At 41.9% G+C, this 22,912-nt stretch overlaps 1 pseudogene; it reads right to left on the bottom strand.

Annotated features, from left to right (window-relative positions):
* Positions 1–5,685: 5,685 nt before the first annotated feature.
* Positions 5,686–6,208, bottom strand: LOC117095018 (annotated as a pseudogene).
* Positions 6,209–22,912: the final 16,704 nt, after the last annotated feature.

The raw sequence follows: 22,912 nt of genomic DNA, 5'->3' as shown, positions 1-22,912 counted from the left end.
TTTTCTTCTTGAAATCTTGGTGAGAATATTTCTTTCCTCTTGATCTTTAGTGATTGTGTGAGGTCCCATGTTAATTCATTTTAATTTGCAATTTCTCCAGTGAGGGATGATCTATGCAGATATACTCTTTGTTGAGTGATTGGCTGTGATGTTTCTCCTCACCACCTTCCCTTGCCTTGGTGCTATTAAATGCATTTCTCATATTTTCAGATCCAACACTCTCTTCCCTCTACACTCTCAATAAATGACTTCACTTCTTATTTAATGGAAAAAATATAAATAATGTGAAGAAAAGAACCTGAAGAAGTACCTCTAGATTCACTAATGTGCAATTTGTATACCATACCTGCCGTCTCCAGTTACAGACGGGAGGTGTCCTTGCTTGTAGTTAAGGCCAGTGCTTCCACTTGTACCCTGAATCTCATCTCTCTTAATCTTCAAGTCCACAGTTCCTCCAATTTCCCCGACCTCCTACCTCAGGGGTCAGCACACTTTTTCTGTAAAAGACTAGATAATACGTATTTTAGGCTTTGTAAGTCTCATGACATCTGTTGCTGTGTTTCAATAAAATTTTACTTTTAAAAGTAGGCAGAAGTCCGGATTTGTTCTGCAACAATTGTTTGTCAGTTCCTGTCCTATGTCATCCATAATTTCTCCAGCTCTACTAGAGTTTTTCCCTTCAGCGTACAAATGTGCTGCAATACCACCCATTTTAACAAATAGTCTTCCAACTGTGAAGGTCATCATAATTTCTCATCTCGGTTCAAATGAAGTGAGAATCCATGTGGTCAGATGGAAAGTGCTTTGTGATAGGAGTGAGGAGATAGGGAGATAGGGAACTGATCCTCCCTCTACTTCTGATGCAAAAAGAAAGGAAAAGAAAAATATTGACTTAAACCCACACCTCCTTCTAGCTACTGCTCCACTTCTCTACTTCCCTCTACAATAAACTTCCTAAAGGGTTGGTCTGTTCTTGATACCCCACTTCCTCTCCTCCCTTTCTCTCTTGAACCCGCTCCTATCCATGTTTGGTCGACCCTTACATGAAATATTTTTCCCAAAGTCAGCAGCCCCCATCTTGACAGCTCCCAAGGCCAATTCCCAGTCATGTTCATCACTTGGCAGCGTCTGAACTGTCTTCCATTGTCTTCCTTTTCTGGGTTCCTCTCATACCTTCTTGCCTTCTGTCTCTGACTAAATGCAGGAGTGCCCCAGGCTCAGATCCTGGCCGTCTTCTTTTCTGAATCTACCCTCATTCCCCAGAGCTTATGCAGTCACATAGCTTTAAATTACAATTATTTACAGATGACCTTCAAATTCATGTCTCCTGCCCAAATGACTCCCCTGAGCTACACACACATCTTAGATAGGATTCCTAAAAGTTAGCTCTATTAAACACATGCAAGGCTGGGCACAGTGGCTCATGCCTGTAATTCCAGCACTTTGGGAGGTGGAGGAGGGTAGATCACCTGAGGTCAGGAATTCAAGACCAGCCTGACCAATATAGTGAAACCCCATCTCTACTAAAAATACAAAAAAGCATCGCCAGGCTTGGTGGCGTGCACCTGTAGTCCCAGCAATTCAGGAGGCTGAGACAGGAGAATTGCTTGAACCCGGGAGGTGGAGGTTTCAGTGAGCCGAGATCATACCACTGCACTCCCACCTGGGCGATAGAGTGGAACTCTGTCTCAAAAAAAAAAAAAAAAGGCAAACCAGAACCTCAATTTCTACCTTCTCAGCTGTATTCCTCCCCAGATTTTTCCATCACAATGGCACCGTCACTCATCCAGTAGTGCTGATGCAGGACCAAGGAGTCATCTTTAATACTCTTTCTCTCACATACTACATCTGATTCATCAGAAGACTCTATCACCTCTCCCTTCAAATTATATCCTGAATATGACCACTTCTAATCATGTGCATAGCTGTTACCCTTATCCATGGCACCTCCACCTCCAGGCTGGATGGGTACAGCAGCCTCCTAATTGGTGTGCCTCTTCTACCTTTGTTCACATTCCATAAATTCTCAACACAGTAACTGAAATTATCTTTAAATGATGTAAACCCAATCATGTCATTCCCCTTTGGAATAAAATCCAAACCCTCCACTACCTGCCCCCTGGTCACCTGTGTTCTCTTTTCTCCCACAACCTCTCAGTTGATTGTGCTGCTTCCCTGACCCAGGCTCAGCATTCATTTCTGCCTCCACTTCTTTAATTTTCTTTGTCTCTGTAAGGCTCACCATGACCTTCACACTGGCCTATTTCTTCCTGGTCTTTCTTCAGATGTCACTTCCTCAGGCCTTTTGAGACCCCCATCTCCACTTCCTTATTTAGATTAATTTTCTTTTTTAAAATTATACTCTAGGTTCTGGAATACATGTGCAGAATGTGCAAGTTCGTTACCTACGTATGCATGCGCCATGGTGGTTTGCTGCTCTCATCAACCCGTTATCTAGGTTTTAAGCCCCACATGCATTAAGTATTTGTCCTAATTCTATCCCTCTTCTTGCCCCCCACCACCTGACAGGCCCCAGTGTGTGATGTTCCCCTCCCCGTGTCCATGTGTTCTCATTGTTCAACTCCCATTTATGAGTGAGAAAATGTGTTTGGTTTTCTGTTCCTGTGTTAGTTTGCTGAGAATGATGGTTTTCAGGTTCATCCATGTCCCTGCAAAGAACACAAACTCATCCTTTTTATGGCTGCATAGTATTCCATGATGTATATGTGCCACACTTTCTTTATCCAGTCTATAATTGATGGGCATTTGGGTTGGTTCCAAGTCTTTGCTGTTGTGAACAGTGCTGCAATAAACATACTTGTGCATGTGTTTTTATAGTAGAATGATTTATAATCCTTTGGTTATATACCAGTAATGGGATGGCTGGGTCAAATGGTATTTCTAGTTCTAGATCCTTGAGGAATCACCACACTGTCTTCCATGAGGGTTGAAGTAATTTACACTCCCACCAACAATGTAAAAGTGTTTCAATTTCTCCACTTTCTCTCCAGCATCTGTTGTTTCCTGACTTTTTAATGATGGCCATTCTAACTGGTGTGAGATGGTATCTCATTGTGGTTTTGATTTGCATTTCTCTAATGACCAGTTATGATGAACTTTTTTTCATATGTTTTTTGGCCACATAAATGTCTCCTTTTGAGACATGTCTGTTCATATCCTTTGCCCACTTTTAGATGGGGTTGTTTTGTTGTTGTTGTTGTTCTTGTTGTAAATTTGTTTAAGTTCCTTGTAGATTCTGGATATTGGACCTTTGTCAGATGAATAGATTGCAAAAATTTTCTCTCATTCTGTAGATTGCCTGTTCACTCTGATAGTTTCCTTTGCTGTGCAGAAGCTCTTTAATTAGATCCCATTTATCAATTTTAGCTTTTGTTGCCACTGCCTTTGGTGTTTTAGTCATGAAGTCTTTGACCATGCCTGTGTCCTGAATGGTATTAACTAGGTTTTCTTCCAGGGTTTTTATGGTTTTAGGTTTTACATTTAAGTCTTAATCCATCTTGAATTAATTTTTGTAGAAGGTATAATGAAGGGGTGCAATTTCAGTTTTCTGCATATGGCTAGCCAGTTTTCCCAACACCATTTATTAAATATGGAATCCTTTCCCCATTGCTTGCTTTTGTCAGGTTTGTCAAAGAGCAGATGGTTGTAGATGTGTGGCATTATTTCTGAGGTCTCTGTTCTGTTTCATTGGTCTATATATCTGTGTTGGTAGCAGTACCATACTGTTTTGATTATTGTAGACTTGTATAGTTTGAAGTCAGGTAGCATGATGCCTCCAGCTTTGTTCTTTTTGCTTAGGATTGTCTTGGCTATATGGGCTCTTTTTTGGTTCCATATGAAATTTAAAGTAGTTTTTTTTCTAATTCTCTGAAGAAAGTCAGTGGTAGCTTGATGGGAATAGCATTGAATCTATAAATTATTCTGGGCAGTATAGCCATCTGCACATTATTGATTCTTCCTGTCAATGAACATGGAATGTTTTTTCATTTGTTTGTGTCCTCTCTTATTTCCTTGAGCAATGGTTTGTAGTTCTCCTTGAAGAAGTCCTTCACATCCCTTCAATGGTTTGTAGTTCTCCTTGAAGAGGTCCTTCACATCCCTTGTAAGTCGTATTCCTAGGTATTCTATTCTCTTTGTAGCAATTGTAAATGGGACTTCACTCATGATTTGGCTGTCTGTCTGTCTATTTTGGAGTATAGGAATGCTTGTGATTTTTGCACATTGATTTTGTATCCTGAGACTGTGGAAATTGCTTATCAGCTTAAGGAGTTTTGGGGCTGAGACGATGGGGTTTGCTAAATATACAATCACGTCATCTGCAAACAGAGACAATTTGACTTCCTCTCTTCCTATTTGAATATGCTTATTTCTTTCTCTTTCCTGATTGCCCTGGCCAGAAGTTCTAATACTATGTTGAATAGGGGTGGTGAGAGAGGGCATCCTTGTCTTGTGCCAGTTTTTAAAGGAAATGCTTTCATCTTTTGCCCATTCAGTATGATATTGGCTATGGGTTTGTCATAAATAGCTCTTCTTATTTTGAGATATGTTCCATCAATACCTAGTTTATTGAATGTTTTTAGCATGAAAGGGTGTTGAATTTTACTGAAGGCCTTTTCTGCATCTGTAGAAATAATCATGTGTTTTTTGTCGTTGGTTCTGTTTATGTGATGGATTACGTTTATTGATTTGCATGTGTTGAACCAACCTTGCATTCCAGGGATGAAGCTGAATTGATCATGGTGGATAAGCTTTTTAATGTGCTGCTTGTGGTTTTGGTTTGTCAGTATTTTACTGAGGATTTTTGATCAATGTTCGTCAGGGATATTTGCCTAAAATTTCCTTTTTTGTTGTGTTTCTGCCAGATTTTGGTATCAGGATGATGTTGGCCTCATAAAATGAGTTAGGGAGGAGTTCTTCTTTTCTGTTGTTTAGAATAGTTTTAGAAGGAATGGTACCAGCTCCTCTTTGTACCTCTGGTAGAGTTTAGCTGTGAATCTGTCTGGTCCTGGGCTGTTTTTGGTTGGTAGGCTATTAATTACTGCCTCAATTTCAGAACTTGTTATTGGTCTATTCAGGGATTTGGCTTCTTCATGGTTTAGACTTGGGAGGCTGTATGTGTCCAGGAATTTATCAGTTTCTTCTAGATTTTCTAGTTTATTTGCATAGAGGTGTTTATAGTATTCTCTGATGGTAGTTTGTATTTCTGTGGGATTAGTGGTGGTATCCCCTTTATCATTTTTCATTGTGTCTATTTGATTCTTCTCTCTTTTCTTCTTTGTTAGTCTGGCTAGTGGTCTACCTATTTTGTTAATCTTTTCAAAAACCAGCTCCTGGATTCATTGATTTTTTGAAGGGTTTTTCATATTTCTATCTTCTTCACTTCTGCTCTGATCTTAGTTATTTCTTGCTTTCTACTAGCTTTTTAATTTGCTTGCTCTTGATTCTCTAAGTTCCTTTAATTTGATGTTAGGATGTCAATTTTAGATCTTTCTTGCTTTCTGATGTGGGCATTTAGTGCTATACATTTCCTTCTATATACTACTTTAGCTGTGTCCCAGAGATTCTGGTATGTTGTGTCTTTGTTCTCATTGGTTTTGAAGAACTTATTTATTTCTGCCTTAACTTTATTATTATTATTATTATTATTTTTTTTTTTTGTTGTTGTTGAAAGATATATATATATATATTTAGAATTAGGCAGCTGGACTCAGTTTAGATGATCCCAATTTTGTTGGCAACATCCAAAGCGTCGTAATCAGGAGCTAGTCGAACATATGCCTTTTTCTCTCCATCAGGCCGAATCAGGGTGTTGACCTTGGCCACATCATGTCATAGAGCTTCTCACAGCCTGTTTATCTGTGCTTGTTGGCTTTAACATCCACAATGAACACAAGTGTGTTGTTGTCTTCTATCTTCTTCATGGCTGACTCAGTGGTCAGCGGAAACTTGATGATAGCATAGTGGTCAAGCTTGTTTCTCCTGGGGGCGCTCTTCCGAGGATATTTGGGCTGCCTCCGGAGTCGCAGTGTCTTGGGCCGCCGAAGGTGGGTGACGTGCGGATCTTCTTTTTTTTGTGGCTGTGGACACCTTTCAATACTGCTTTCTTGGCCTTTAAAGCCTTTGCTTTGGCTTCGGCTTTAGGAGGGGCAGGAGCTTCCTTCTTCGCTTTCGGCGCCATCTTGTGAAAGGGGTTAACTTTATTATTTACCCAGTAATCATTTCATTCAGGAGCAGGTTGTTCAGTTTCCACGTAGTTGTGCGGTTTTGAGTGAGTTTCTTAATCCTGAGTTCTAATTTGATTGTACTGTGGTCTGAGAGACTGTTACAATTTCTGTTCTTTTGCATTTGCTGAGGAGTGTTTTACTTCCAATTATGTGGTTAATTTTAGAATAAATGCTAAGTGGTGCTGAGAAGAGTGTATATTCTGCAGATTTGGGGTGGAGAGTTCTGTAGATGTCTATTAGGCCCACTTGTTCCAGAGCTGAGTTCAAGTCCTGAAGAAGCTGGTTAATTTTCTGTCTCATTGATCTAATATTGACAGTGGGGTGTTAAAGTCTCCCACTATTATTGTGTGGGAGTCTCAGTCTCTTTATAGATCTCTAGAACTTGCTTTATGAATCTGGGTGCTCCTGTATTGGGTGCATATATATTTAGGGTAGTTAGCTCTAATTGTTGCATTGATCCCGTTACCACTATGTAGTGCCCTTCTTTGTCTTTTTTGATATTTGTTGGTTTAAAGTCTGTTTTATCAGAGACTAGGATTGCAACCCCTGCTTTTTTTTTTTTTTTTTTTTTTTTTTTTTGCTTTCCATTTGCTTGGTAAATCTTCCTTCATTCCTTTATTTTGAGCCTATGTGTGTCTTTGCATGTGAGATGGATCTCCTGAATATAGCACAGCAATGAGTCTTGACTCTATCCAATTTGCCTGTCTGTGTCTTTTAATTGAGGCATTTAGCCCATTTACATTTAAGGTTAATATTGGTATGTGTGGATTTGATCCTGTCATCATTATGCTAGCTGGTTATTTTGCACAGTAGTTGATTCAGTTTCTTCATAATGTCATTGGTCTTTATATTTTGGTATGTTTTTGCAGTGGCTGGTACCAGTTTTTCCTGTCTATATTTAGTGATTCCTTAAGGAGTTCTTGTAGGCAGGACTGATGGCAACAAAATTCCTCAGCATTTGCTTGCCTGTTAAGGGTTTTATTTCTCCTTTGCTTATGAAGCTTAGTTTGGCTGGATATGAAATTCTGGTTTGAAAATTCTTTTCTTTAAGAATGTTGAATATTGGCCCCCACTCTCTTCAGCTTGTGGGACTTGTGCAGAGATCTGCTGTTAGTCTGATGGGCTTCCCTTTGTAGGTAACCTGACGTTTCTCTCTGGCTGCTGTTAACATTTTTTCCTTCATTTCAACCTCGGTGAATCTGATGATTATAAGTCTTGGGGTTGCTCTTCTCGAGGAGTATCTTTGTGGTGTTCTCTGTGATTCCTGATTTGAATGTTGACCTGTCTTGCTAGGTTGGGGAAATTCTCCTGAAGTGTGTTTTCCAACTTGGTTCCATTTTCCTGCTCACTCTCAGGTATACCAATCAAATGTAGGTTTGGTCTTTTCACATAGTCCCATATTTCTTGGAGACTTTGTTCATTTCTTTTCATTATTTTTTCTCTAATGTGGTCTTCACACTTTATTTCATTAAGTTGATCTTTGATCTCTGATATCCTTTCTTCTGCTTGATCAATTTGGCTATTGATACTTGTGTATGCTTCACAAAGTTCTCGTGCTGTGCTGTGTTTTTCAGCTCCATTAGGTCATTTATATTCTTCTCTAACCTGGTTATTCTAGTTAGCAATTCCTCTAACCTTTTATCAAGGTTCTTAGCTTCCTTGCACTGAGTTAGAATATGCTCCTTTAGCTCAGAGGAGTTTGTTATTACCCACCTTCTGAAGCCCACTTCTGTCAATTCATCAAACTCATTCTCCATCTAGTTTTGTTCCCTTGCTGGCGATGAGTTGTGATCCTTTGGAGGACAAGAGTCATTCTGATTTTTGGAATTTTCAGCATTTTTGTGCTGGTTTTTTGTCATCTTTGTGGATTTATCTACCTTTGATCTTTGATGCTAATGACCTTTGGATGGGGTTTTTGCGTGGTCATCCTTTTTGTTGATGTTGATGTTATTGCTTTCTGTTTGTTAGTTTTCCTTCTAACAGTCCCCACTTCTGCAGGTCTGCTGGAGTTTGCTGGAGATCTACTCCAGACCCTGTTTGCCTGGGTATCATCAGTAGAGGCTGCAGAACAGCAAAGATTGGTGCCTGCTCCTTCCTCTGGAAGCTTCATCCCAGAGGGGCACCCACCAGATGCCAGCCAGAGCTCTCCTCTGTGAGGTGTCTGTTGACCCCTGCCAGGAGGTGTCTCCCCCAGTCAGGAGGCACAAGGGTCAGGAACCCACTTGAGGAGGCAGTCTGTCCCTTAGCGGAGCTCAAGTACTGTGCTGGGAGATCTGCTACTCTTTCCAGAGCTGGCAGGCAGGAATGTTTAAGTCTGCTGAAGCTGTGCCCACAGCTGCCCCTTCCCCCAGGTGCTCTGTCCCAGAGAGATGGGAGTTTTGTCTATAAACCCCTGCTGGGGCTGCTGTCTTTCTTTCAGAGATGCCCTGCTCAGTGAGGAGGAATCTAAAGAGGCAGTCTGGCTACAGTGGCTTTGCCGCACTGTGGTGAGTTCAACCCAGTCTGAACTTCCTGGCATCTTCGTTTATACTGTGAGAGCAAAACTGCTTACTCAAGCCTCAGTAATGGTGGATCCCCCTTCCCCCACCCAGCTCGAGTGTCCCAGGTTGACTTCAGACTTCTTTGCTAGCAGCAAGAATTTCAAGCCAGTGGATCTTAGCTTGCTGGACTTTGTGGGGGTGGGACCCACTGAGCAAGACCACTTGGCTCTGTGGCTTCAGCCCCCTTTCCAGGGGAGCAAATGGTTTTGTCTCGCTGGGGTTCCAGGCGCCACTAGGGTATAAAAAAAAAAAAAAAAAAAAAAAACCTGCAGCTAGCTCAGTGTCTGCCCAAACAGCCACCCAGTTTTGTGCTTGAAACCAGGGTCCTGGTGTTATAGGCACCCGAGCGAATCTAATGGTCTGCAGGTTGCAAAAACCATGGGAAAAGCATAGTATCTCAGCTGGATAGTACTGTGCCTCATGGCACAGTCCCTCATGGCTTCCCTTGGCTTGGGGTGGGAGTTCCCTGGCCCCTTGCACTTCCCAGGTGAGGCAACACCCCATCCTGCTTCTGCTCTGCCTCCCTGGGCTGCACCCACTGTCTAACCAGTTCCAATGAGATGAACCAGGTACCTCAATTGGAAATGCAGAAATCACCCACCTTCTTCATTGGTCTCCCTGGGAGCTGCAGACTGGAGCTGTTCCTATTTGGCCATCTTGCCAGATCACTAGATTAATTTTCTTCACAGCACTTAATGTTAAAAAGCAACATTTGTTCTTTATTTCCTATGTGAAGGTAAGCTGCTTGAAGGCAAGGAGTTTACCCCATTGCCAGGAAGAGTGTCTAGCATATAGTAGCCACTAAATAAATAGTTGCTGAGTGAATGAATAACTTTACCTCAGAAGGAAGGAAGGATTTTAAACACAATCCCAAGGCCAGTTCCTCTCACCCCACATGTTTCCATGCCGTGACTCTGCTGGACTGTGGCAAGGTGCTCTGACACTCAGAACCTCTGGAATACATGTGATATTGCCACTCCTAGATTTTCCCACTGTCATTCACCCCTACCCTGTCCTTCTTCATGATTAGTCAACAGCAGTGTCACTCACCCTCTCCACCTTTGTAGTGCAGACAATTCCCCATCTCTCTGGCTGGTTCAGACCTTATCTGCTGGGCCAGTGACAACCAGCAGGGACAGGAAAAAGGCTGTCAGATTTCTCCCTTTCTGGAGGTAAAAAATTAGAAGGTTACAAATGTGTCTTTCAATCTAATTCCACCAGTCTTGTAGTTTATAAAAATTCCTCCTAGAGTTGGGCAATAGCTTGACTGTCAGTACTAGCTCTGGCCAGTGTAAATACTTACATTTCATTCTGGATTTTCTTGGATTTTAATGAAAAATTGGGACACCAGGCATCAGTCTTCACACTACAGTCTGCTGTCAAATAGAATTTCCTTTCTTCCTTTATTTTACAATATACAGCCCCAGTCAACAAATAAACACATTTGTCTTCTTCCCCAACCCACTCATATCCACCAGATACTAGAACCCAAAGGTAATGAGGAATTAGGCAGAATGTATAATTTTCATTAAAATATTTGTTTACCCATTCCTTGAAAGCTACTTTCAGAAGTGTGAGATTCCCACTCTTTTAAAAAAAGTTAACTCTGATGCTGACTTTTTAATAATTCTAGGTTTGAACTGAACACACCTCCCATGGGGAGAATGTGGAGTGGCAGGTGGCACTTCTGTTAGACAGGCCATGTTCCTGCCTGTTTGTCCCTCCTCACCCCTACCCCCAACTATGAATATAGCAGTTCTGACCTGTAAATATGTATGACAAGCAGAGACATGGCATCTTTCAGGGCTTGACACTGAGGATTTCCACAGCTGGGGACCCGACAGAGGGAGAGGCAGCTCATTCAAGGGAAACAAGTTCTCTTGACATAATGGGCCTGGAATGTAGATGTGGGATCTGTCAAAGGAGCTTCTCTGTTCTCCATATTGACAGCTCGTGCTTGCTCCATGACATGCTTGCTGCAGAAACATGACCTGGAACTGATGTGTTCTGACAGAAACAAGCTGGGAGATTTCAGGCATGCTCTCTCTGTCTTTCTCTTTCTCTCTGCCTTTTTCTCTCCTCACTGATGGTGCTGAACTGTTGAAGAGGAATGGGGCCATGTAGCTGTCAGAACAGGGTCCCCAGCCCCACCATCATTGCCTTCCTGAAAGTCATGCTCCTTGGCCTATTAAATCCATATGGAGGCTGTTCCTGGAAGTCTTGGAAGAATGCGCTGTTATCTGAAAGTGGGATTTTACTGTACATAGACTACAACTCTGTTGTGATATCTGCAAAACAGTGATTGAAAGAATGAAAAAAAAAAAGAAAAAGAAACCCACTTGTAGAGACAGGTAGTATGGTATAACCAAGATAACAAGAACTTAATATAGAAAAAAGACACTCTTAATTTTGATGTTGAAAGATAAATAATCTATTATGATCAGTCTTGATTGCCTATATCAGTACAATTGAACTCTCTCTGTGTAGTTTTAAAATTTCTTTTTGGGAGTGAGGATTAATCAAATTTTACTTTGAAAAATTCTACCCAGATGATCAAGCATTACATTAATCAATTCATTCAGCAGGTATTGAAAGAGTATTTACTATGTGTTATGTACTGGGAATATAATGGTGCAGAAGAGGAGGGTGTTTCCCATCAGGTTTGTCTTTATCAAAGGCTTGGACTGATCAAAACAAATACACAAATAGGAGAATTACAACATCTGATAAAGTATATGAAAGAAATGAATGAGGGGCTGAACCAGAGAATATGAAGGAGGGGTAAGGGACTGAAGTTAATATTTATAGTGAGATTCCAAAGATGAGATTAGAATATTCACATGAGGAAGTGGGAAAGGGCATCCAGGAAAGGGTAGCAGTGAATTCAAAGGCCCTGTGATAGAAGAGGGCAGGATCTGTCCAAGGAACTGATGGAAAACCAGTGTGGCAGAAGTTAGGAGGGGTAAGGGGACAGAGGAGCTGAAGAAATGGGCAAGGGCAATATGGAGGACATGGCAAGGAGTTTGGATTTTGTTCTACATGTGATGGGAAGCCAGTAAAGACATTTAAGTTGGAAAGTGACATAATCCATTATACACACACAGGCACACACTTTATAAAACAAAAAACAAAAACTTAAAGTACAGCCTTTTCTCCAGAACCATCTGAGAGTAAGTTGCAATATGATGTCCTGTATTAGTTATCTATTGTCTAACAAATTACCCAAAAGTTTAGCAGCTTTAGGAATGAGATTATGTATTTAGAATGTATTTAATTCTAAAATAAAGGGAGAAAGGAAGTTCTATTTGACTGCAGACAGCAGAATGTAGTTTGAAGACTGATGCCTTGTGTCCCAACTTTTCATTAAAATCCAGGGAAATCCAGAAGGAAATGTAAATACTAAACAACATTTATTATCTCAGAGTTTCTGTGGGTCAAAATCCAGGTGTGGTTTGGCTGGGTCATCTGCCTCAGAGACTCTCAGAAGTCTTTGAACATGGTGTTGGCTATGGCTTCAGTCTCACTCAAATACTCAACTGTAGGAGGATTCACTTCCAAGCTCTTTCAAGTGGTCATTGGCAGGATTTAGCCCCTTTCAGGCTCCTGAACTAAGGTCTTCAGTTGCTTTCTGAGGATTGAGTTCCTCACTGGCATATGGCTGGAGGCTTCCCTCAGTTCCTTGCCATGTACTTCTCTCTATAGGGAAGCTCACAGCATGGAAGCTGACTTCTCAGTGTGAGTGAGTAAGAAAAGGAGAAAGAGTATCCAAGATGGCAGCCATGATCTTTTTGTAACCAAAAAGGCTAATCTCATAAGTGATATGCCATCATTTTTGCTGTGTTCTATTATTTGGAAGTGAGTCACTAGGCATAGATGTAACTCAATGGGTGGGGATTATATGAGGGCATGAATGTCAAGAGGAAGGGATCATGGAGACATCTTAAAGGCTGCCTACCACATGACCCATCAGCCCAACCACTTTATAACAGGGACATTCTCCTACTACTCACAATGCGACCCCACAAATCAGGAAATTAAATCAATACGTTATTTATTCATTTATTTATTTTTAGACAGTATTGCTCGGTCACCCAGACACTTGGCTCACTAAAACCTCTGCCTCCCAGCTTCAAGCGATCCTCATGCCTCCCAAGTAGCTGGGATTACAGGTGTGCACCAACACGCCCAGCTAATTTTTGTATTTTTAGTAAAGATGGGGTTTCACCATGTTGGCCAGGCTGGTCTCGAACTCCTGACCTCAACTGGTCCACCCACCTGGGCCTCCCAAAGTGCTGGGATGACAGTCTATTAACTAGTCCTTGGACCCTATTCAGGTTTTGCCAATTGTCACAATAATGTCCTTTATGGCAAAAGGATGCCATTCAAAATCATGCTTTGCTTTTAGGTAGCATGTCTCTTTAGTTTTCCTCAATCTGCTATAGTGCCTCACCTTTCCTTGATGGCCATGATCTTGACACTTTACAAGGTTCGAGGCTACTTCATAGACATCTCTCAATTGTGGTGTTTCTGATGTCACTTTATGATTAAATTCAGGTTATGTATACTTGGCAGGAATATCATAGGCGTGATGCATTACATCCTACAGAGTGGCGCATGGTTTTGAGCAACCTATTTAAGCCAGTGATTTTAACTTTGATCACTTGATTATGGCCAGGTGAGAGCCAGACCTCTCCACTGAAAAGTTACCTTTAAAATTTGTATTTATTTAATGAATATTTAGTATGATCACTAATTTTTGGTGCTAAAACAGTTCCAGATGTGACCAGTGGGAACCCCTTCAAGGTGGCTTCTGTGTTCTTTTGATATGTTTCCATCATTTTATGAACACTTTCTCAATTTCTCACACAAAACATTTTCCATAGTCATCTAGTACTTTCCTTGCCCCAGGCTTGGGATGATCCATTTCAATTAGGAGCCCTGGTTCTTTTTAGTAGAAAATGGTATTTAGACACTTGCACTTATTGTTACTTAGGTGTCAGTGCTCCCAGGCTTTCTCAGTGGATGGAGTTAGGGAGCTATATGTGTAAGTATGTGTGTGTGTTTACACATATTTACCTCTGTTGATTTTTATGTCCATTGGTATATATTGGAATCATGAATTCATACTGCTATCTCCAATTCCAGTGCAACACAACAAGGTAAGTCCTGTTTTAATACCTTTCCATATTTGTAGCCCTTTTCTCCCACAGTGAGAAATATGGCTTCCATTACCCTTAATCTATTTAACTTATTTGATCAGTATCCCTGCATATAATCAGTCTCCCATTTTTGCTGCCAACCCTCTGCACCTTCCAGCATTGACAATCTCACCCACTTAGGCTCCAACAGCCATGCTGGGCTATTGCCATCTCCTCGCCCTCCTATGGGGATATCCTTCTCACCCACCCAGGCTTAGGCAACACCCACCAAGCCGTCTCTCCACATGGATGCCCTCCTGAGCTCTCCCTGGGTTCTGACCCCCGTTTCTGGGTCATGGTGGCCAATCCCCCACAACATGAATGCCTATGTTGTTTAACACCAGTGAATGGCTTAGGGGCTGAATTGTTGAGGAAGGGTAAGGAAACAAAGGAAAAAGAAAGAGGAGGAGAAGGAAGAAGAGCTGTGGTATATTTTAAACCAACATCCCTTACATTTATCTGGAGCATGGATTGGAGAAGACAGGAACTGAAGCAGGGAAACTAGTTGAGGGGCTAATGTGCAAGGTCTGGTGAGAGGTGATTGTGGCACAATTGTGATATGATTTAAGGGACAGGCAGAGGAGAGAAAAATACATTATTTGGAGAGTTGAAAGCACTTTTTCTTGGATTGCATGCAGAAGGTAAGGGAAAGGTAGCAATTAAGGAAAATTCCTAGATTTATAGCTTGAGCAACTGTTAGAAAATGATGCTCTTGGGCCAGGCACAGTAGCTCATGCCTGTAATCCCAGCGTTTTGGGGGGCCAAGGTGGGTGGATCACCTGAGGTCAGGAGTTCAAGACCAGCCTGGCCAGCATGGTGAAACCCCATCTCTACTAAAAATACAAAAAAAATAAATAAATTAGCCAGGCATGGTGGTGGGCACCTGTAATACCAGCTTCTTGGTGGGCTGAGGCAAGAGAATTGCTTGAACCTGGGAGGCAGAGGTTGCAGTGAGCCAAGATTGTGCCATTGCACTCCACCCTGGGCAACAAAAGCAAAACTCTATCCCTACACCTACAAAAAAAGAAAAAAAATGCTTTTTAATAGGAGAGGAAGAAATTGGGGTTGGGGTGCAGTGTGTAATGAAAAATCAAAAATTATTTTTCAAATATGTCAAGCTGAAAATACGTGTATGAAACATTCAAAAGATGTTAAGTAGGCATATGGCTAAGGTAGCAAACTCAAACCAGAAGTCTGGGTTGGCAATATAAATTTGAGAGTCATGAACATAAAAAAGGATAGAGAGAGGGAGGGCATTCAGGACTGACCCTCAGCAGCCCCCAAAATCAAATTCCAGACCTAGCAAGCAAGCTTGAAAAGGACAGGCTAGTGGCAGAGGAGAAAGCCCAGAAAAACAGAAGTGGTAACAGAGAACTAAGAGAACAACGTGTTTTAAGAAGGCAGTCATAACTTCACATTTCAAATATCATTAAGAAGACAAGCTTGAGAACCCAAATCTTTTTTGGCTTTAGCAATAAGCACATTGCTATGGACAAAATTGTGTTCTCCTCCACACCACCCCAACCCTGCAAAATTCATCTATTGAAGCCTAAGCTTCCAATGTGATTGTATTTGGAGACAGAGCTTTTAGAAGTTAATTAAAGTTAAATGAGGTTGTAATGGTGGAATCCTAATCCATAGAATTGTTGGCTTTATAAAAAGAGGAAGATTCTCTCTCTCTCTCTCTCTCTCTCTCTCTCTGTATCTCTCTCTCTCTCTCTCTCTCTGTATCTCTCTCCCGCCTAACCCTCGACCACACATACATACAAATAAACCAAGGAAAGGTCATGTGAAGACACAGTGTGAAGGTGGCCATCTGCAAGCCGTAAAGAGCTCCCTCACAAGAAACCAAACCCTGTTGGCACCTTGATCTTTGATTTTCCAGCCTCTAGAACTGTGAAAAATTAAATTTTTGTTGTTTAACCCACTCAGTCTGTGATATTTTGTTATGGTAGCTGGAGCTGACTAATACAAAAGTCATTGGTGATCTTGACAATATTAAATTCAGTGGAATGGTTCAGGAGGAAATCAGATTATAGTGGATTAAATAGCGAGACAAAGAAAACGGAAATGTGGTATGAGACAGTTTTGAGAGGTTTGCTCGGAATGACGGGAGAAATGGTGCTGTCCTGGAGGAGCATTTAGAGTCAAGAATGAGTCAAATGGTGGTTGGTTTTGGAATCTGATCATATGTGGAGGGTGATGATCTCAGAGGAGGAGACTGATGAGGCAGAGTGAGGGGAGATAACCTAAAAGGGAAATCCTGGAGGGTACTTGTGGTTGTTGACAAAGTGGAGGATTAGCCTTTTATATGAATAGTCTCCGTGGTGATGGAAAAAGATAAAGACACTATGGATTAACAAATACATTTGTCATGTAGGAGAATGGACATCTAAAAACCATAACCTGACTTTTTTTTTTTTGTTATGTGGGTTTCTCTCTCGCTGACCTTCTACTATAAGGTTAAATTACACATATTATTGCCCCAAGGAAGAAGTGGAGGGTACTGCCTTGAGTAAAACACAAAGAATAGAAGAAGAGGAGAAAATGATAGGAGGGGACTTCCTGCCAGGCAGGCAAGGGGAGGACAAAGAGAGGAGATGCCAGAGAGAAGAAGTGTGAAAGAAAGAAGCAGCCACACGAATGTTCTTGAGGTCTAACTTGAGAGTATGTTATATTGGAAAGTTCTAGATAGATTTGTAGAAAACAAAATTTATATCGCTAGTACTTACTTTCCTGAGACACAACCTGGGGTGGTTGAAATCCTCTCAAATGAGCCCTACATTTGAGGCAACATCATCTCCAAGAAGGCAAAGGAATGGGAGATAAATCAAGGCTGAAAGAGATGCTTGAGAGATGCTTCAACAAACATTTCCATCAACACAAAGCCACTCCCACAGATTTGAGAAAGCAGCTGGTTCCAGCCCCCATTGGTGGCGGAAGTGTTGAGAGGAGCCAAGGCTCAGAATAAGGCTGAGGTTGAGATGGAAGTCTGTGATATGGTGAGGGACCAGAGTATCATCTGTGGAGGCTGCTGGATGGTCAGAAGCCCACTAGAATGACTTATCCCCTAGTGGGACTGGAGGCTCAAAGGAGAGGAAGTGGACCAGAGGCCTCTCTCCCACTGCTGTGAATTCACACAGGGTTCCACTATGTCCAGATGCTACCAAAGGAGAAGAGAAAGACAACAAGAAATGGAAAACACTTTGAAAAATTGAGTATTTAACTCCACAGAGACTATTTAACCAACAGCTTCTTTTAAATGGAAAGAAACCAAGTTACTCTTAGTAAACTTATTATGATTTTTTTTTCTTCATGGAAATGAGAACTCCAGAGAAAGATGAGGTCGATAAGAGATAAGGAAAAAAAGTCACCCTTTCCCTAAACATGGGCTGTGATATAAATTTTGACAGCAATACAGTAGGTTTATTGGTGAGAAGATGAATGAGGTTGCATTGAATGGCTTCTATGTTGCTCATGAAATGTGAGATCTGAGTGACAGTTTAGAGGAAGGGCTCGGAGAGAGGTGTGGGCGTTTGAGGAAAGAGGAGAAGGTATAACATTGCTATCTCAGGGGGATTCAGAATGCACATCAGTATCTTTTTTTTTTTTTTTTTTTTTGAGACAGAGTTTTGCTCTGTTGCCCAGGCTGGGGTGATCTTGGCTTACCACAACCTCCAGCTCCTGAGTTCAAGTGATTCTCCTGCCTCAGCCTCCTGAGTAGCTGGGATTACAGGTGCATGCCCGGGTAATGTTTGTATTTTTAGTAGAGACAGGGTTTCACTATGTTGGCCAGGCTAGTCTCAAACTCCTGACCTTGTGATCTGCCCGCCTCAGCCTCCCAAGGATTACAGGCCTGAGCCACGGCGCCTGACCTGCACATCAGTAGCTTAAAGTCTCTGAGAAGCCCTATTTTGTGAAACAGACACCTACTTAAATTTATATACAAGCTGAGGAAGATTCAGGTTTGATGGGTATCAAAGTTTATACAATTTGAAGGTCCTTTTTAAGAAAAAGAACACAGAGGGGCGGAGCAAGATGGCCGAATAGGAACAGCTCCAGTCTCCAACTCACAGCGCGAGTGACACAGAAGACCGGTGATTTCTGCATCTTCAACTGAGGTACTGGGGTCATCTCATTAGGGAGTGCCGGACAATCGGTGCTGGTCAGCTGCTGCAGCCTGACCAGCCAGAGCTGAAGCAGGGCGAGGCATCGCCTGACCTGGAAGCGCAAGGGGGAAGGAAATTCGTTTTCCTAGCCAGGGGAACTGAGACACAACACCTGGAAAATCGGGTAACTCCCACCCGAATACTGCGCTTTAAGGAAACAGGCACACCAGGAGAATATATCCCACACCTGGCCGGGAGGGTCCCACGCCCACGGAGCCTCCCTCACTACTAACACAGCAGTCTGCGGCGATCTATCCGCAAGGCAGCAGCGAGGCTGGGGGAGGGGCGCCCGCCATTGCTGAGGCTTAAGTAGGTAAACAAAGCCGCTGGGAAGCTTGAACTGGGTGGAGCTCACAGCAGCTCAAGGAAGCCTGCCTGTCTCTGTAGACCCCACTTCTGGGGACAGTGCACAGCTGAAGTCCAATAGGGGAAGCAGCAGGGGCCGGGGCAGACGCGAATGACTCTGTCTGACAGCTTTGGGGAGAGCCGCGGATCTCCCAACGCGGAGGTTGAGATCTGAGAAGGGACAGACTGCCTGCTCAGGTGGGTCCCTGACCCCTGAGTAGCCTAGCTGGGAGACATCCCCCACTAGGGGCAGTCTGACACCCCACACCTCACAGGGTGGAGTCACCCCTGAGAGGAAACTTCCAAAGGAAGAATCAGATAGGTACACTCGCTGTTCAGCAATATTCTATCTTCAGCAATCTCTGCTGCTGATACCCAGGCAAACAGGTCTGGAGTGGACCTCAAGCAATCTCCAACAGACCAACAGACAGTCCTTCTGACTGTCAGACGGAAAACTATCAAACAGGAAGGACACCTATACCAAAATCCCATCAGTACATCACCATCATCAAAGACCAGAGACAGATAAAACCACAAAGATGGGGAAGAAGCAGGGCAGAAAAGCTGGAAATTCAAAAAATAAGAGCGCATCTCCCCCTGCAAAGGAGCACAGTCCATCGCCAGCAACGGATCAAAGCTGGTCAGAGAATGACTTTGACGAGATGAGAGAAGAAGGCTTCAGTCCATCAAACGTCTCAGAGCTAAAGGAGGAATTACGTACCCAGCGCAAAGAAACTAAAAATCTTGAAAAAAGAGTGGAAGAATTGACAGCTAGAATAATTAATGCAGAGAAGATCATAAACGAAATGACAGAGATGAAAACCATGACACGAGAATACGTGACAAATGCACAAGCTTCAGTAACCGACTCGATCAACTGGAAGAAAGAGTATCAGCAATTGAGGATCAAATGAATGAAATGAAGCGAGAAGAGAACCAAAAGAAAAAAGAAGAAAAAGAAATGAACAAAGCCTGCAAGAAGTATGGGATTATGTAAAAAGACCAAATCTACGTCTGATTGGGGTGCCTGAAAGTGAGGGGGAAAATGGAACCAACTTGGAAAACACTCTTCAGGATATCATCCAGGAGAACTTCCCCAACCTAGTAGGGCAGGCCAACATTCAAATTCAGGAAATACAGAGAACGCCACAAAGATACTCCTCCAGAAGAGCAACTCCAAGACACATAATTGCCAGATTCACCAAAGTGGAAATTAAGGAAAAAATCTTAAGGGCAGCCAGAGAGAAAGGTCGGTTTACCCACAAAGGGAAGCCCATCAGACTAACAGCAGATCTCTCGGCAGAAACTCTACAAGCCAGAAGAGAGTGGGGGCCAATATTCAACGTTCTTAAAGAAAAGAATTTTCAACCCAGAATTTCATATCCAGCCAAACTAAGTTTCATCAGTGAAGGAGAAATAAAATCCTTTACAGATAAGCAAATGCTTAGAGATTTTGTCACCACCAGGCCTGCCTTACAAGAGACCCTGAAGGAAGCCCTAAACATGGAAAGGAACAACCGGTACCAGCCATTGCAAAAACATGCCAAAATGTAAAGACCATCGAGGCTAGGAAGAAACTGCATCAACTAACGAGCAAAATAACCAGTTAATATCATAATGGCAGGATCAAGTTCACACATAACAATATTAACCTTAAATGTTAATGGACTAAATGCTCCAATTAAAAGACACAGACTGGCAAACTGGATAAAGAGTCAAGACCCATCAGTCTGCTGTATTCAGGAGACCCATCTCACATGCAGAGACATACATAGGCTCAAAATAAAGGGATGGAAGAAGATCTACCAAGCAAATGGAGAACAAAAAAGGCAGGGGTTGCAATCCTAGTCTCTGATAAAACAGACTTTAAACCATCAAAGATCAAAAGAGACAAAGAAGGCCATTACATAATGGTAAAGGGATCAATTCAACAGGAAGAGCTAACTCTCCTAAATATATATGCACCCAATACAGGAGCACCCAGATTCATAAAGCAAGTCCTTAGAGACCTACAAAGAGACTTAGACTCCCATACAATAATAATGGGAGACTTCAACACTCCACTGTCAACATTAGACAGATCAACGAGACAGAAAGTTAACAAAGATATCCAGGAATTGAACTCATCTCTGCACCAAGAGGACCTAATAGACATCTATAGAACTCTCCACCCCAAATCAACAGAATATACATTCTTCTCAGCACCACATCGCACTTATTTCAAAATTGACCACATCATTGGAAGTAAAGCACTCCTCAGCAAATGGCAAAGAACAGAAATTATAACAAACTGTCTCTCAGACCACAGTGCAATCAAACTAGAACTCAGGACTAAGAAACTCAATCAAAACCGCTCAACTACATGGAAACTGAACAACCTGCTCCTGAATGACTACTGGGTACATAACGAAATGAAAGCAGAAATAAAGATGTTCTTTGAAACCAATGAGAACAAAGATACAACATACCAGAATCTCTGGGACACATTTAAAGCAGTGTGTAGAGGGAAATTTATAACACTAAATGCCCACAAGAGAAAGCAGGAAAGATCTAAAATTGACACTCTAACATCACAATTAAAAGAACTAGAGAGGCAAGAGCAAACACATTCAAAAGCTAGCAGAAGGCAAGAAATAACTAAGATCAGAGCAGAACTGAAGGAGATAGAGACACAAAAAGCCCTCCAAAAAATCAATGAATCCAGGAGTTGGTTTTTTGAAAAGATCAACAAAATTGACAGACCGCTAGCAAGACTAATAAAGAAGTAAAGAGAGAGGAATCAAATAGATGCAATAAAAAATGATAAAGGGGATATCACCACTGACCCCACAGAAATACAAACAACCATCAGAGAATACTATAAATGCCTCTATGCAAATCAACTAGAAAATCTAGAAGAAATGGATAATTTCCTGGACACTTACACTCTCCCAAGACTAAACCAGGAAGAAGTTGAATCCCTGAATAGACCAATAGCAGGCTCTGAAATCGAGGCAACAATTAATAGCCTACCCACCAAAAAAAGTCCAGGACCAGATGGATTCACAGCTGAATTCTACCAGAGGTACAAGGAGGAGCTGGTACCATTCCTTCTGAAACTATTCCAATCAATAGAAAAAGAGGGAATCCTCCCTAACTCATTTTATGAGGCCAACATCATCCTGATACCAAAGCCTGGCAGAGACACAACAAAAAAAGAGAATGTTAGACCAATATCCCTGATGAACATCGATGCAAAAATTCTCAATAAAATACTGGCAAACCGGATTCAGCAGCACATCAAAAAGCTTATCCACCATGATCAAGTGGGCTTCATCCCTGGGATGCAAGGCTGGTTCAACATTTGCAAATCAATAAACGTAATCCAGCATATAAACAGAACCAAAGACAAGAACCACATGATTATCTCAATAGATGCAGAAAAGGCTTTTGACAAAATTCAACAGCCCTTTATGCTAAAAACGCTCAATAAATTCGGTATTGATGGAACGTACCTCAAAATAATAAGAGCTATTTATGACAAACCCACAGCTAATATCATACTGAATGGGCAAAAACTGGAAAAATTCCCTTTGAAAACTGGCACAAGACAGGGATGCCCTCTCTCACCACACTTATTCAACATAGTGTTGGAAGTTCTGGCTAGGGCAATCAGGCAAGAGAAGGAAATCAAGGGTGTCCGGTTAGGAAAAGAAGAAGTCAAATTGTCCCTGTTTGCAGATGACATGATTGTATATTTAGAAAACCCCATTGTCTCAGCCCAAAATCTCCTTAATCTGATAAGCAACTTCAGCAAAGTCTCAGGATACAAAATTAATGTGCAAAAATCACAAGCATTCTTATACACCAGCAACAGACAAGCAGAGAGCCAAATCAGGAATCAACTTCCATTCACAATTGCTTCAAAGAGGATAAAACACCTAGGAATCCAGCTTACAAGGGATGTAAAGGACCTCTTCAAGGAGAACTACAAACCACTGCTCAGTGAAATCAAAGAGGACACAAACAAATGGAAGAACATACCATGCTCATGGATAGGAAGAATCAATATCGTGAAAATGGCCATACTGCCCAAGGTTATTTATAGATTCAATGCCGTCCCCATCAAGCTACCAATGACTTTCTTCACAGAATTGGAAAAAACTGCTTTAAAGTTCATATGGAACCAAAAAAGAGCCCACATTGCCAAGACAATCCTAAGTCAAAAGGACAAAGCTGGAGGCGTCACGCTACCTGACTTCAAACTATACTACAAGGCTACAGTAACCAAAACAGCATGGTACTGGTACCACAACAGAGATATAGACCAATGGAACAGAACAGAGTCCTCAGAAATAATACCACACATCTACAGCCATCTGATCTTTGACAAACCTGAGAGAAACAAGAAATGGGGAAAGGATTCCCTATTTAAT

Source organism: Trachypithecus francoisi, unplaced genomic scaffold, assembly GCF_009764315.1.
Source record: "Trachypithecus francoisi isolate TF-2019V2 unplaced genomic scaffold, Tfra_2.0 Lachesis_group13, whole genome shotgun sequence".
In the NCBI taxonomy this organism is placed as follows: Eukaryota; Metazoa; Chordata; class Mammalia; order Primates; family Cercopithecidae; genus Trachypithecus; species Trachypithecus francoisi.
This window is presented reverse-complemented; position numbering and strand designations above follow the sequence as displayed.